This window comes from Chrysemys picta, chromosome 8 (genome assembly GCF_011386835.1).
Source record: "Chrysemys picta bellii isolate R12L10 chromosome 8, ASM1138683v2, whole genome shotgun sequence".
Classification (NCBI taxonomy): Eukaryota; Metazoa; Chordata; order Testudines; family Emydidae; genus Chrysemys; species Chrysemys picta.
This window is the reverse complement of record NC_088798.1, coordinates 29,064,271-29,080,105: the sequence shown is the minus strand read 5'-3', so window position 1 is coordinate 29,080,105 and position 15,835 is coordinate 29,064,271. Positions and strand designations below refer to the sequence as shown.

General features: G+C 43.2%; 1 protein-coding gene across 2 annotated transcripts in view; it reads left to right on the top strand.

The window, feature by feature from the left end:
* Positions 1-6,258: 6,258 nt before the first annotated feature.
* The window catches only part of LPAR3 (lysophosphatidic acid receptor 3), a 37,188-nt gene continuing 27,611 nt past the window's right edge, over positions 6,259-15,835 (top strand). The window contains exon 1 of one of the 2 annotated variants that reach the window (XM_005294453.4): positions 6,259-6,749. The gene's annotated coding sequence lies outside the window, so the exon portion shown is untranslated. Of the gene's footprint in view, positions 6,750-7,072; positions 7,231-15,835 lie in introns of those variants that run through there. The other variant, XM_024103824.3, reaches the window with a different exon arrangement.

Genomic DNA, 15,835 nt, shown 5'->3' with positions numbered 1-15,835 from the left:
TCCCAATTTTCTATCTTGTGTGTGGATTTTAAAACTTACTCTTTGTCAAGTCTCTTTTAAATATATTCTTTTGCTCATTAAAAATAAAACTCTGGAGAAGCAATGGCAAAAAAGGGGACGAGAAACAAAGTTTGTGGTTCCCAGTATAAATTTAGTCAGTGAGAAAAGAAAGACTAGGCACTTATAAAACAAATACCCTTCTCAGTGTCAACAAACATGCTTATTATTTTATGGCATTTGATCTGCCAGCTATGTACCAGGGAGGAGTTTTTATACCTGTGGCATGAGCATACAAAACCCTTTGCAAACAGATAATTGGCCAAGGTGGTTTAAGGTGGACCGAAATAGTCATGCTCATGGTTCTATGAAAATGTGAAGATGTGGTTTTCAAAGCTAACAACTAATGGAGATTTTGGTTCCTCATAACTGTAGCTGATATCCTTGTGAAAAATATCTGCATCACTGAGTTTTTTGGGAACCAGAGTGATGCTTCTGTGTATTTCATATTACCTCAGCTTCCTGTATGAGTTTCTACTGCTTCCTCTTCTGTGTTGTGCAGGTATTTTCTGTTGCTGGAGTTATTTTCTTCTGCATCGTTCCTGTGTGCACTGCTTTGGAGAACCTCTCTGCTCTATTACTGGTAAGTTTAACATTCACCATCTTTAGTGTTCCTGATAATTTTGGCTTGATGCATTGTCACTAACTGCCATATGGAATCAGACCAGTGGTTTGGTAACTTGTCTTTGACAGAGACCAGTACCAGATGGCTTCAGTAGTGTATTGTGGCAATGAGTTCCACAGGTTAATTATAAGCCAGGTCTAAATAATAATGATTTCTTAATCTTGAAGTACCCACATCCAAAGTGTCTCAGGCCTCAAAACTTAAAGAAGGCAGCATTTTTGAAAGTATTCCTGCAATTCAGCCACTACCCCACACTTCACAATTCATAAACCGTGCTGCCTCCTCTGAGCAGGCAGAGCCGCCTCCTGTTTTGAATCAAATACGTTCTGATCATTACCTGCTGCTGTAAACTGGCTCAGAGTGCACACCTAAGTGTCAGTTTCACCGAACAATTCAGATCACTTTAGCCTCCACTGCACATACACAATAGCAAATGGAACAGAAAAGAAACTCAGTAAAATAGAAACCTACCTCCTCATGCCCCAATGTGCCTCCATTTGGGGAATTACACAACATTTTAGGGAAAAAAGCCATGTACTTTGTTGCCAGAGTGAAGCCAATGTTTATCAGATGTTTGAGAAATTGGGCAGGGGGAGGGACAATCAAGCTTCTGACATTTTTTTTTATTATTCCGTATTATTTTGAAATTACAAGTATAGGCAGAAAGGGTTGACATTCTAACAAAGAGAGCTCTCCTGCGCACACTCCACCAGGATGTACTGTTACGCTGGGTGATGCACAGGGAATTCATTCAGACAGGAGCCCTTTAATAATAATATTTTGGAAAAAATATAAGATGCCCTTATGTCCACATTCAGAATAGTCATCTGATGTCACTAGAAGGTCACTTACACTTCTAAATGCAAACACTTAACAACAGTAGGTGCATCACAGATCCTTTGGCTGGATTAATTTTTGCCTTGTCCTCTGAAAGCATGAAAACAGCACAATTTTAAACATACCATTTAGCTGCTGCCTGCCTTAGTCAAGTCAGTTTATGCCTGAAGTGTTTGTTTAAGTCAAGGAGAAATGATTAGAGAACAATGAATTACCTAATATTGTGGGTAAAGCTAAGTAGATAACATGATAAATGTGATTCAACAACTACAATAAGTGGCTACTTAAAGGTTTACTTTCCCACTTACATACTGCCACTGTGTTCTGGGAGATAGGCAATGGCACCACCATTTATCAGCAGTCCCTTAATTTGGACTCCGTGATTCTGACCTCTCTTGTGCTCAATCCCATTGATATTAATGGCTGTTCCAAGCAAACGTCCAAAGGCAGAATGTGGCCCTCAGTGTTATTTTCCATAGGCCAAATCCTGGAGTCTTTACTGAGGCAAATGTCAATTGACTTCAGTGGGATTTTGCTTGAGAAAGGTCCTGGGACATTGACTCCTTTTGCAATTTGGCCAGAGTTAGTAGCTGTAGAATCAATTGCTGTTTTTGTGGAGAGTCTATTTAAAAGACACTTTGAGGTCAATTTCAGGCTTCTACACACATGTGCATTCTTTTTTGCAAAACCCAAGGACAAGTGAAAAGTTTCCATTAAATTGTATGTACGTATTTTTTTTTAAGAGACACTGCCAGCTCCATCTAGTTTTAAACAGACTGATGTTCTGAGGCCACTTGGAAAACCAGCCTATCATGCACGTACACATGGAACATGGTCCACTGGAATGCTCCAGACTTGGACTGTTGTTCATGCTGGATTTCCCACTGTGAACAAGAGAAGCAGCTCCAGCAGAAGCCAGGAGGATTAGGACACCACCTGATCTGAAGTAAACCCTAAGGATAACCTCTGTGTCTGTGGCATCTTTGCTACTTTGACTTTTGGACCTGAGTGAGGGGAGAAATCCAAGGTTTGGATTTGGAAGAGGGTCTTGAGCTGCCTTTTCCCCCAAATGGCCACCATCTAGAGTTTAGATGATTACTCAAACATTGGGTACAAATAGGCAGTTGTAGGATTTTCATCCTCCTCTTGTATTGTATGAGTAGATGCGTTTTTCTTTGCATATACCCTACTCTGTGTGCTTTAGCAGCAGCCACCGCACCACTCATCAACATTTGAGGCCTAGAAAGGTGATAGCATCTGTTGATTCTGTAGTCAATAGAAGACACACAATGAAAAACTGTAACCCAGTATGTTGTCTGCCATGGCGAGAGAACCTGAGGTCTGCCTCAATCTCCATTTTCCATGTTGTAGCACATTGATTGCTACCTGCCAAATCTTTGGCCTAGATAAATATTTATTTCCTTTTAAAGGTCAAGAAATGTGGGACTGGATTGACCTAAGGAATGCAGAACATTCTAATGGTTCTTTTCAGAACTTGATTTCTATAATGTGGTAATAAAGCTTTTTCCTCCAGTATTGATTTTTTTATTGTATTTGTTACTAGCTAGATTATTGTTTGACCCATAACACATTAGAGCAGGTCACTAATGTATTGCAGAAACCAATTTGTGCCTTTTACCACCTGCCCTTTTTTGTTTTAAGGAAAATATGGAATAGTCCTTTATCAATTGAGCTACATTACTGAAGCTCATCATCAGCTTTTTCATTTTGTGAAGTTAGAAACTGAACTCAGAACTTGGCACATGCCAGCTCTTAATTCTATACTTTAATATTAAAACTTTAAATCAGAAGCTGTACTATAAGTAAGTGCTCAGGCTGAATGCTGCGGAGGTGATGCACAGTATTGGTGGAGGGTGGGCGGGGCGACATTAATATAACCATTTGCTAGGGGCCTGGGAATGAGCTTTCATTTCCAGTTGTCTTTGTATGCTCTGGAAATAATGGATTCTGTTTATCACAGGTAGGAATTGGACAGGAGTGGGGAGGGAGAAAAATGGAAAGGAAGTGAGAAGATGGGCAAAGTGTAGAGAATTGGAAAGTAGAGAATAGTGGAAAGAGGGGGAGATTGAGGAAGGTGAGAGGAAGAGATGAGCATGGGAAAATGAGGGGAAAAAAAGACATGGGAAGTTGTGTGTGGTGGGGAGATAATGAGGGAAGATGAAGAGTCTGATGGATTAGCTCTTGATTTCCTCTAATGATGGGTAGAACTTGAAACAGGTTGCTTAAGGTTCAAGCATGATAGCTTTCATTGTGACCATCTGCTCTCAAGCTTCCACCAGATCTTTAACAAACTCTAGGTTTTTATAGTGTGCCCATCACCATCATGTCTGAGCACCTGAATTTAGAAAAGACATTCTACAAGACTTCCTTCTCTTCCCATGGGTGCTGAATAATTGAGAATTAAGGTCCCAATCCTGCAAATGTGCACGTGAGTAGCCCCATTGAGCTCACTGGGACTGTTCATGTATGAAGTTATTCACATGCATAAATGTTTGCAGGATGGGGGGTTATGTTGCTAACCTCTTAGTTAAATCAGATCTCCTTTCACCATTATGTCTCTGACGTATCCTGTTGGTAGATGCTTCCATTTTAGAATGCCAAAGCTTGTTTCTGTATTCATTTTAGCTGCAGGACTACTGTGGTTTGGATCTGATGGCTTCTCTAATTAGGTTTCTATGGTGTCATTTTCTCTTGCTTTCCTTCAATGTAATGGTGTTACAGAGGGAAGGAAGCTGTAAATCCAGCCCTTGGTATTCTAGCTTAGCTGCTCACAAGGTTTTCTTTTAAGTTAACTGTAACTTCTGTTTCCATGGATCTAATGATGTTTTCTGGAGGTGAACCTGTGGATTCCAGCTCTGGTGTCCGGTTAGGTTTCTTGTTTAAATACAAGGTCTTACTTATTTTTTTGTATCTTCTGAGTCCTGAGCAATAGCAAAGAGTAAAAACAAAAACAATGAACAAAGTTTGTCTTTCTTATGCAGACTTCAGTCATTGTTTCTTGTGGCTATATTGTTAGTGTTTTGATTTTTACAAGGTGGTATAAGCCTATGCTATGCTACTGCATTCCTCCTGCTGTCCTAGCCTGATGTTCAGAAAGGATTTCCAAGAGACACAACTTCAGTTATGTTGGGAGAGGTGTGGGGGTAGAAGGACTCTATCACGGTGCCCTTAAAAACCGTTTATATCCTAGATGCCAATGCAGGACCTACCCTGAATTCTTATTGCCTTAGAATCAATAGTCTCAGAAAAGCTTGGTTTATAACTGGATTGTTCTCTAGGGATGAAATTGAACCCAGGGCAGTAAGCTTATGTAAGAACCTTCCACCCTTTGAGCCCTTAACCTTGGGTTTGAGTGATGGATAGGGCCTTGCATGCCACCCTTGTTGTCATCACTCAAATTAAATGCAGAGTAGTAGTGAGCTAAGGGGTGAAAACATTATCTACATGGTAGTTTTATATTGCACAATAAGGTGACAATTCTTAGCCCTTCATCTCTGCCAAGTGCTTTGTTATGTTTGTAATCACTAACTAATTAAAAACAATACAAGTATCTTTTACAGCAGGGGATCCCACAACTTTTCATAGGGTGTACCACACCTTGATAGCAAGATTGCTGTGCATGCACCTCCCCTCCTACTGGAGATCACGTAACATCCCTGTGACAACCACAGCCATTGCTGACAGGGAAAGTAATATTAGCAAAGTGTTGAATGTAATTGTAGCATCTTTAAATGCAATTTAGCAGTGGGAAACAAGGAGCAGGGCCAGCACCATGTGAGCAGCCACCTCCTCACTGCAGACTACCACCTACTGTTTCAAAGGATAAATAACAGATCTCAAAGTAAGCCAGAACATTTTGATGTATAGTTTTTATTTTTCTAGTTGTTTAATTTCCAGGGAGTATGCATTTTCTCAGTCCCTCCTCTCCCCCACCCCCGTGTCAGGGCAGTAATCATGCCCCATCCATTTTAGAAATGGACTGGAGAATATAATGAAGGGAACAATCCTATAGGAGCTGGGGGGTAATGGACTTTTTCATCTCTGCCCTATGTTCTCCGGGTCAGGGCTAAGGCTTACAAATTAGCAGATCACTTTGGAAAACATAGGCTTTTATCCCATTTGTAAAATTAGTTGCTGCTAGGTACCCACCTTAAAGATCTACACAGGACTGTTCTGGAGTGGAAAGTATCTTCTTCCCTCCTCCTAGGTCCATAGATGGAGACCAATTGTTCAGTATTTCAATGAGAAGTCTTAGGCTGCCTCTACATACTGGAGAGACAAGGTGGGCGAGGTAACCTCTTTTATTGAACCAACTTCTGTTGGCGAAAGAGACAAGCTGTGGTGTTTACACAGGTCTCTTTCTTTACATGCCATTCCTTTGTGGTTCATCTCCCTGCAGTGGGAGACCTCCTTCACTACAGGCTCTTGCTGTCTTGTATTTTAGCAAAAAGTAAATTCCCTCTCATCCTAACTCTGGAGAATATTGATGGCTTTGAGTTTATGGAGCCAGCTCCCCCGACCTTACACCTCACATAGGACAGTGCTAGGAGCTCTGGGTAGGAGAGAGCTAGACCTGTTCCACTTTCCTGCTCTGCTCTATCTGACTCCAGCTGCCCCTGGCAAAGCCTGATGTCCCTCACTACCTTCACCACCCCCTGCAAGGAAGGCTGGGCTTTGGATACTTGGGCAGGGACTGAAAAGCATCACAGAAGCTGGCTGTGGGGGTGTCAGGGAACCTGCTGCCGGGGGAGGCCCATTTAACCTAGGGGCGCCAGGCTTGGCTTGGAACACCCTGGTGAGGGGGCATCTGCCCCGTGCAATGCCCTTGGCCACTAGAGAAGGTGCAGCGTTTCCCGCCCTCTCCGAGCTGGGTAGAACGCCCCGCGCTTCCACGGGCCAGGCAGCCCCAGCTCCCTGAGCGCTCCCAGAGAGCCGGCGTGGGCAGCGCCGCGAGGGTTAACTCCCCCGCCTGGGCAGTCAGCCCCGCCGGCGGGGCCGGGCTGCGAGGGGTGAGCGCAGCCAGCTCACGCCCCCGGCCGGAGCCGGGCGCTGCTGCCAAACGCGCCTGGCTCTGCAAAGGCAGGCGGCCCCCGCCCGTCCTGCCCCCGCCCCCTTCGCGGGATGCCCGGGCCGGCAAGGGGCGGGCAGATGCCGGGCTCCCACCAGCGGGGCACGCGGGACGGCGACTGAACCCAGCAGGTGGCCGGCGGTGAGTAGCGGCGGTGGCAGGGGGGTGCCGGGGCCGGGCCGGGCTGTAGGATCCGCTAGCACAGCTGCGGAAAGTCCCTCTGGGCAGGGGCCGCGCGGCGTCCAGCTGGGGCGTTGCCTGGCCTGGGGGCCACAGCCGGCCGGCGGGCGCTGCTCCGCGGGGACTTGCCGTGGGCAGGCGGGCGGGGGGTGCTCGGGGAGTGGGATGTGCTGTGCACCTCTCCGGGGCAAGTCACAGCGCGCCGTGTAGAAAGGTGTAAGGGGGGGGGGGGAGTCGTGCCCCCAGTGAAGTCACTGGCAAAACACCCACTGGCGTCGGTGGGGCCCCAAATCCCCTGTCACTGGCTGAAACTTTCAAATCCAGGCATGGGGGCTAACCCTCCTCCGGTATTACATTGGAACGGAGCTGTGAACCTAGATCCCCCCGGCACTGCTTTGAAAAGCCCAACCTTTGCCTATTGTGCCTTGGCTGTCGAACACAGGTACTGGCTGATCTGTCCGCGGAAAATTGACCACCAAAATCTCTCCTGCTGCAAAATGCAGTTTGTTATTAGTTATTGTAGTCCAGTTGTGATACCACAGTGATGGGTGCAGTATAAGAACCTGGATAGCTAGAACAAATAGCTCAAGCAATGCAATGGGTAATCAATACCTGCTCTCAGATAGCTTTAATATCTGTGCTCTGATATCTAATCACCTGTAATTCTAGACACATTGTTCTGCAGTGTTTTGCCTATTGTCAAGTTAGATAAGCATTATCTCACTAGGAGGAGCAAGTATTTTGCACCTTACTTCAAACCTATCTTTCTGAAAAGCCTGTCCTGATACTGGCAGCAGGGGTGGCACATTACAAGAGTACCTTTGTGATTAAATTTATTAATGCTATGACTATGAAATAAACTACTTAGTGTAAGCACTCGATTAAGCCATATTAGCAAAATGTGTGCTTCCTGTGTTGACCTGTTGTTAAGAATAAATGAATAATTTAAAATGATGATGTGAACTAATGTACTGTGAAATCTATACCACTTACTGGTGAATGGAAGGGCAAGTCACTTATGGGACTCATTGTTTTAAAGACTTATACTCACTAGCATCAGTGTGAAATTGCAGTTCTTTGTTTACAAATTATTGCATGATTTGGCGCAAATAACTGTTGCAACACTCTCACCATCACTGGTGACTGATTAGTTTACACAACGTAACGTAAATATGACCATGTATTTTTCGGTTGTCTATTATGCAAATATTTGAATTTACAGGTATCACATTTCCACAATTCATGCATCAACAGACTAGTCACTACAATATTATGTTAATTAAAATGTTATTTTACTCCAAATAAAATGTTTTAGCTGTTTTAGATAAATTGCTGCTTCAGGTTTGGGCTTCATAAAAGAATGTGGCAACTTTCCACAAATGAAAAGTAAATTGAAGAAAAGCAATGACATTAATTTACTATATGTGTTTGTCAAGGGTGTACTTGAGAAAACATTGCTTCTTCATATTTTATTTTTCCCTGCAATGGAGGGTCAGGCAGGTAGGCATATTTTCCATCCTGCTGGAATGAAAATTTAGAAGAGAACATTGTAAGGGCTGTAATACATTGCTTCTTACACTTGGAACGCTGTTTAATCCAGAATGGCCATTTGTAGCCAGATGTGTAACTTTTGTGCTGTAGCACTGAGAAAACTGGCACGCATTTTGGTTTTTGTCCTCCTTTATGCAGTTCTCAGAAGTATGACAGAAAATACAGCAAAACAAACCCTGTGATATGGTACAAAAATGAGAGTTGGCTAGGTCACCCTCAATGTTTTTTATTTTAATTTCAGTGCAATTTAATCAGGACCATTCAGCAACAATGAGACAGCTGCTATCAGCATGAAGGGATCATATTTATTGTTTTTTTTTTCAGTAATGCGAGAAGGGGTGTTGGAATAATTTGTACAGTGGGGGTGCCGAGAGCCACTGAACCAAACTGTAAATGCTGTATCTGATGGAAACCACTTCAAGCTACAGTAGCACCCCTAGTTCTAGCATCTATGAATGTGAGAGACCTGTGTGTTTAAAAACCAGACTAGGCATGCCTGCCCTCTTGATGCTATTGTGAAGTCCAGTCATTTCTGTGTCTTCCCCCCCCACCCCCGTGCAAACAATTGTACATTATCAGCTACGCAAATACAGCTTCTGAGTTCGATGGATCAGTGCTGCACAGGACACAAATCCGTGTTTTCCCTTGCATGTATGTGATGTAGCAGAAGATAGACACAGTAAGACAAAATCTACAGGGAGTTGTTTTGGAAAATGATTTGCATATTTTTATCGTCCTTTTGTTTTTTTTGTCTTTTGGCATGTAAGGAAAAGTTATCTGTTTCTCCCTGAGCTATAGTTATTCTCATAATAAGTCAGATTTATGGTCATATATCTTCTGATTTCAAATGACATGATTCTGAGCAAAAGCCAGAGCTGAGGAGACATGCATGTTTTGTCACCTACAATTATGTACCTACCATAGATCAGAGTCAGCTCCTTGAGGGATGATAAAAAGCAACCCTATCCAAAGAATCACATTCGCTTAATTGTACTGATTACATTTTCTTTTAAGGGAGGCTTTGTTTCTGGCTGGGTTGGGTGTTCATTGTACATTAGTTATGCACAAAACAGTAAATAATTAATTTAAAAAAGTAGAATTGTTGATCATCAGTAAGCTGGGCAGAAAGTTCTGAAGGACAGAAGAACAGAATGGTATGTGAGCTCTACAGCTTGAAAGCCAGAGGACAGGTATTTGTAAAACATGCCTGAAAAAAATTAACAAAATATAAAAGCTGTCTGATTGGCTTTTAAATATTTAAAATGCTGTGATTGTTTCCACATTTAAAGGATAGCCTGCCAGCTCCTTTCAAAGCCCCATTCGGGAAGACTTTAAATGAAAGCTTTGCTATGAAGTTTTTATTTTGGACTCCATATGGAGTCTTCCTAAACCATAATTTCAGAAGATCTTAAATTACCAAAGCCTGGAACCTAATCTTGTGGTAACTAGTGAGTTACTGGGTATCTGCCCTTAACAGCTTTCCGTAGTGGATCCGGGCATTGCAAATGACTCTGATAAGGTAGCTTTAAACTAGACAGTAATAAAGTTTAAAGGCTCAAAGAGCCTAAACTTCAGACTAGCTCTGCCCTGGTAACACTATTTTAAATGTGCCTTGCAGCTCTAGACCTTCCATCGTCTGCAACTTCCCATAAAGGAACAGAAGTATCATAAGCACTTTCCACTTGAGTCCCAATAATGTTGCTACCCGAATTAATGATTTATATCTATCAGTCTTCTGCACAAATTTCTGTGGGTGGCTGGTAGCATTGCTTTGACGACCCATGCAATTACATATTTAGTTTTAGATCTTTAATCTCTCTTGGGAGAGAATAGGGTATGGAAACCGAATAGCCTTTTCTTAAGGCTCTTTGTTGACTCGCCATATCTTGGGTACAATACAAGGCTGTTTGGTAAATAATAAAACCTCAGATGTTAGGCACCAAAGGCAATAACTCAGGGACAAGTGACTTATGCTGCTCATACATACAAATCCATATGGCATCACAATTTGAACTATAAAAAAAAAGTATCCTTTAAAAAACTGCATTACCCCAGAAATGCATAGGGCTGTCACAGGAATCTAGGGCTCTCTAATTAGAAAATAATTCCAAATTAATATTACATAGGTGAAACATTTTAATGGAAACAGCAATAAAGCTATTCAAAATTGGGCATAAAAAGGTTAGCTGCTCATGCAGTAAGAGCTTAAAATATTATCTGGTAGGTAATATTATAAAATTTTACAGCCCTTTTGTTTTCCAATTTGTGCAAGCTGGGTTTTTAAAATAATGCTTTTTAAAAAGTATATTCCCAGTTGCATGAAAAATGGACTGAGTATCACAAAATCCCAACCACAGGGAATTCTAAGGACATCAACTTAGATGCTAAAAATGATCTTCTGAGATCCTGTGCTTCTCTCTAGATTCTTCCATAAAAAGGTCTTGTCAACTCCCAAGGATAGTAACAGAAAAGCCGTTATTGTAGCTTCTGAGACATTCCTGGATGAATTTACATGTGTTTTTTTAGTTCCAAATAGATAGGTCATGATTTTTGTAAATTGAAACTTGGGTTTTGAGACTTTCTCTCTCCGTTGTACTTGTAATCTATTGATTGCTTTTTAAATTAACTTGATCTTTTAAAAATAATCAAACAAACCCCAAAGTGTTTACCTCTTTAAATTCCCTGTTATGGTTACACATTAACATTTTTGGCTTCTGCTGCATTACACACCCTTCTTTGTTCTTTTTGAGCTGAATGCATTTCTTGGGTTATTGGTGCAATCATACTGCTGGGTTATTTCATATGCAATTTCAGACGTGTGCAGGTGGAGTTTAGAAAATGCATTAGCTCACACTTAGGTAAATGGATATTGTTTTTATATGTAGATTGAACAGCGTGGTTCCTACCAGTCTTCATTTATCCAAACTTCAAAGAAATTGGTTTTTGAAACCAATCTCAGGAGGAGGGCATTCTATAATGTATTTACAACATGGGAAATTAAAGGAGCCATGGCATCAATTTTCTAACCAGAAAAATAAAGGGCAGCTTGCAGACTGAAAGCACATTATATATTTGTGAAGTAGAAGAGGCAGAAAGCTCCTTTTTCTGGGAATGACTATGCAAGCCAGATCTCTCATTGAGGGAGCACTCCCTAAGGCATAACCTGAAGTTGTGACAATAACAATTTGGACAATGATTGCCTAGGGTAGGGGTCGGCAATGTTCGGCACGCAGCTCGCCAGGGTAAGCACCCTAGCGAGCCGGGACAGTTTATTTGCCCATTGACGCAGCAGGTTCGGCTGATTGTGTCCCCCACTGGCCGCGGTTCGCCGTCCCGGGCCAATGGGAGCGGCGGGAAGTGGTGCGGGCCGAGGGATGTGCTGGCTGCGGCTTCCCGCCACCCCCATTGGCCCGGGATGGCGAACCGCGGCCAGTGGGGGCCGCGATCGGCCGAACCTGCCGCGTCAACAGGTAAATAAACTGGCCTGGCCCGCTAGGGTGCTTACCCTGGCGAGCCACGTGCCGAATGTTGCCGACCCCTGGCCTAGGGAATCTCTTCAGTAATAATGTTCTGAGCTCCATCTGCATCACCCTTTTAACATTTTTCTCAGTTTTACTTTTACCCACATATGTGGCTGGATATCATTGGTGCTCAGCACTGCTTTGCAAGCTCCAATGACAGCTTAATTAGAAGGACCATGAGGTATGAGAGTGCAGGAGACTTATCCCAGCTATTGGGCCAAAATAGAGAGACAACTAGGTGCCATAAATAATAGTTTCTATTTGTGAAGCACATTTCTTTATTGGATTTCAAAGTGCTTTATATATGACTCTATTTTATATAGATATCCCCATTTTACTGATGGTGAAACAGAGGCACAGAGAGGTTAAGGATTTGATGGAGGACACATAGTGAGTCTGTCACAATTGGGAATAAAACACTGTCTCCCAGCTCCTACTCTGGTGTTCTAACCACTTAACCACACTGAAACCTTACAACAGCTCTTAAACATACTGGGATAATTTCCCCCCCCATATATTCTGGTGATTTTAAATGGGATTAGGCTGGTGTAAATGGAATGAGAATTTGGCTAAATGTGCGTGAGAAGCTGATTTGGGCACTCTGTGTTTATCCAAACTATTATTGTAATGAGATTATCCAGAGTTACATTACATAGGTAAAAGAAAAGAGCTAGAAAACCCTCATGCTTCTGCTCATAAACCAAGGTCCAGCTGATGGGGGTTAGGAAGAAACCTCCTCGAGGGGCTGGTTATTACATGACTGTGTCCGGTGAGGTTTCTTGCACTTTCCTCCAAAGCATCTGGCATTAGTCTCCATCAGAAACAGGATTCCTTTGCTCTAATCTGGTATAGCAATTCCTGTGTTCCTGTTAGATAATTGAAAGTGCATAGTTCTTTTTTGTCTTGCTGTATTGCTGTGTTATGGTCCTTCCAATAAGGAAAAAAATCCTATTGAGCAACATGTACTACTGCTGAAGGTAATGCTCAATCCGGGAAAAAAAACACTGAAGGTATTGAGCTCTAGAAATTGGTGGTTTGACCTCAGGATATGATATGCTGTAATGATCTTCCTATTTCCAACCTTTTTCTGAGCTAGCTGCCATGGAACGAGGGAATAGGGATGACATAATTTTCAACTCATGACTGCGGTGTAGACCTAGTGCAGGCTTCCTCTTGCCAAAAATTGAGAACATCCTCAAATTAAGAACTGTAGGAAGGAGACCCTTTATTTTGAGAAGTTGTGAGAGAGAGAGAGAGAGAGAGAGAGAGACTGATTCAGAACTAGCATAAGAAGGCAGATTTCTAGGCACATAAACATGACCTTTTGCACTTTTTTTATGTGTTACGGTGGATGGAAAATGCTCCATCCTTCTTGAGATTTTTTTTTATTTTTAAAAAGAAGCTGTAAAATATCAAATACTCAAAGGGCATAAATGTGCAATAACTTCTTAAAGCATTGTTGTCATGTTAAACCAGCCTTGTCAAAAATTACTTGCAACTAGACAAGCCATAGCCACAACATCTCCCTTCATCAGCCTCTTTTTGGTCTCCCACCACCTAAATATCTTCCAATCTTATCTGGTAACAGTGCTAAGCAAGTAAATTAGAGGTCACATCTACACTAGGTAAAAAGGTGCATTTTAAACAGGTTAACTAACGTGTTTAATATGTATTAAATACTGTGAAGACAAGTACGTTGTTGTTGTTAGCTGGTCAGAGTAAACCCTAGTGGGGAATCAGCCAGTGGGAGTCAAAGGATTGAGTTTTCTTTGTATTCACCCAGCTCCTGGGCTGGGTGTTCCTTTTCTCTACCCATTCTTCCCAGTTGGCCATCCTACCATGTTATTCAGCATGGAAGGGCAGTTGAGATGTTCCCCCAACTCATCCATTGTTCATTCTCAATTTCCTCTGGTTAACAAGGTTCCCTGCTTTTCAATTCTTCAGCCTCTCCCTCACATTGAGCTCTTTTTCTCCTGATTCCTGCTTGTGATTTTTGTGTGTGCGGGGGGAAGTAATGTGTAGGGAGGACAGAACCAGACTGGCAGTGTTACAGTAGCATGCATATGGCTCCTGTGACCATGTCAATAATAGGCAGAGAGGAAGGGGGGGTAAGAGGAGAAGAGGTATAAAAGCATAAAGGTGTGCTTTGGTGAAAGGGGCAAGGGCAGGCCTTAGTTTGAATTTTCTTTTTTTTTTCTTTGGGTACCCTGGAAAGTGGTAATCTAGCCTATTCCACTAGTTTACAGCCTGGGCGTATGGCACCTTTACTTACAAACTGTTGAATAAACCACAAAGTTGCGAGTGCTGTGGAATGACAGTCGGCACTGTGCCCTGGTGAGCTCTGCAAAGTTCCATTCCCCTCACACTCTTCATGCCTGACTTCTCTGGAGGTTTTAACCTGAGTCCAGTCTGGAGCATTGGTCTCCAGCTCTGCTGCATGGCAGTGAATTATTGCATTGATATTTAGTTTAGGGCAGTGTTTATAAAGCGGATGGTGATCAGAAGAGGTGGGGCGGGGCCTTGGGAGAAGGGGTGGAGTGGGGGCGGGGCCTGGGTCTGAGCGGCTTGGGGGGTCCATGAAAAGATTTAAATCAAAATGTAGGTTCTCGGGTTGCTAAAGTTTGAGAAACGCTGATCTAGTTTGACCTGCACATCACAGGCCACAGACCATCACCCACCCACTTATGTAATAGGTCCATAACCTCTGGCTGAGTTACTGAAGTCCTCAAAGTTACTGAAGTCCTCTTGACTATAAAGGCTTCAAGGACAGCGAATCCATCATTTACTGTAGTTCAAATCAACAAGTGACCCGTGCCCCGTGCTGCAGAGGAAGGTGAAAAAGCTCCAGGGTCTCTGCCTATATGACCTGGGGGAAAATTCTTTCCCAACCCCAAATGTGGTGATCAGTTAGGTCCTGACCATATGGGCAAGATCCACCTGCCAGACACCTGGGAAAGAATTCTCTATAGTAACTCAGACTCCTCCCCTCTAATGTCCCATCTCCGGCCGTTAGCAATATTTGTTAATAGCAGTCACAGATGAGCCATAGGCAATTGTAGGCAACCTCATCATACCAACCCTTCCATAAATTTTCCAAACTCCGTCTTGAAACAAGTTCAGTTTTTTGTCCCCACTACTCCCCTTGGAAGGATGTTCCAGATTTCGCTCCTCTGATGGTTAGATATCTGTGTCAAATTTAATACCTAAACTTATTGATGACCAGCTTATATTCATTTGTTCTTCTTTGAGTGATTCCTCATATCGATTCCAATTAGGTGTGCACGCACTGTATGCACAGTCGTTGGAAAGTTTTTCCCCTAGCAGCACCCGTCGGGTCGGCTGTGGAGCCCTCTGGAGTAGCGCCTCCATAGTGTTCTATATATGACCCTGCCAACCTGGCGCCTCCTCAGTTCCTTCTTACCGCCAGTGACGGTCGTTGGAACTTTGGCGTCTTGCTCAGCAAGTTCTTCACGTTTCCCTATTAAAGCTCTGTTTATGTTAGTGTTCGTTTCCTTAGTTAGTTTAGTTAGTTATTAGTTAGTGTAGTGTTAATAGTTCATTGTTGGGAGTTGGGGGGGTTCCCTTTCACCCCAACCACACTCTCCCGGGGCATGCCTAAGTCCCAGGGGTTCAAACCCTGCAAGTCCTACTACAAGCCTATGCCAATGGGCGACCCCCATGACGCTTGCTTAAAGTGTCTGCAGAAAACCCATCAGGTGGATAAGTGCAGGATTTGCAAAGGGTTTTGCCCGAGAACAAAGGAGGAGCAGGACTTTAGACTGAAGCAGCTCCTCATGGAGGTGGCACTTAGACCGCAACCAGCATCAGTGCGGCGGGACCCGGCACCAAGTTCATCAGTGCGTAGTGTCCCGGCAGCGGCAGAGACGGCACCGCAGAAACATTCTGGACAAGACCCGCAGCACCTCCGCTCTGCAGTGCAGAAGCAATCGGAGGCAACTCGGCACCGGTCCCATT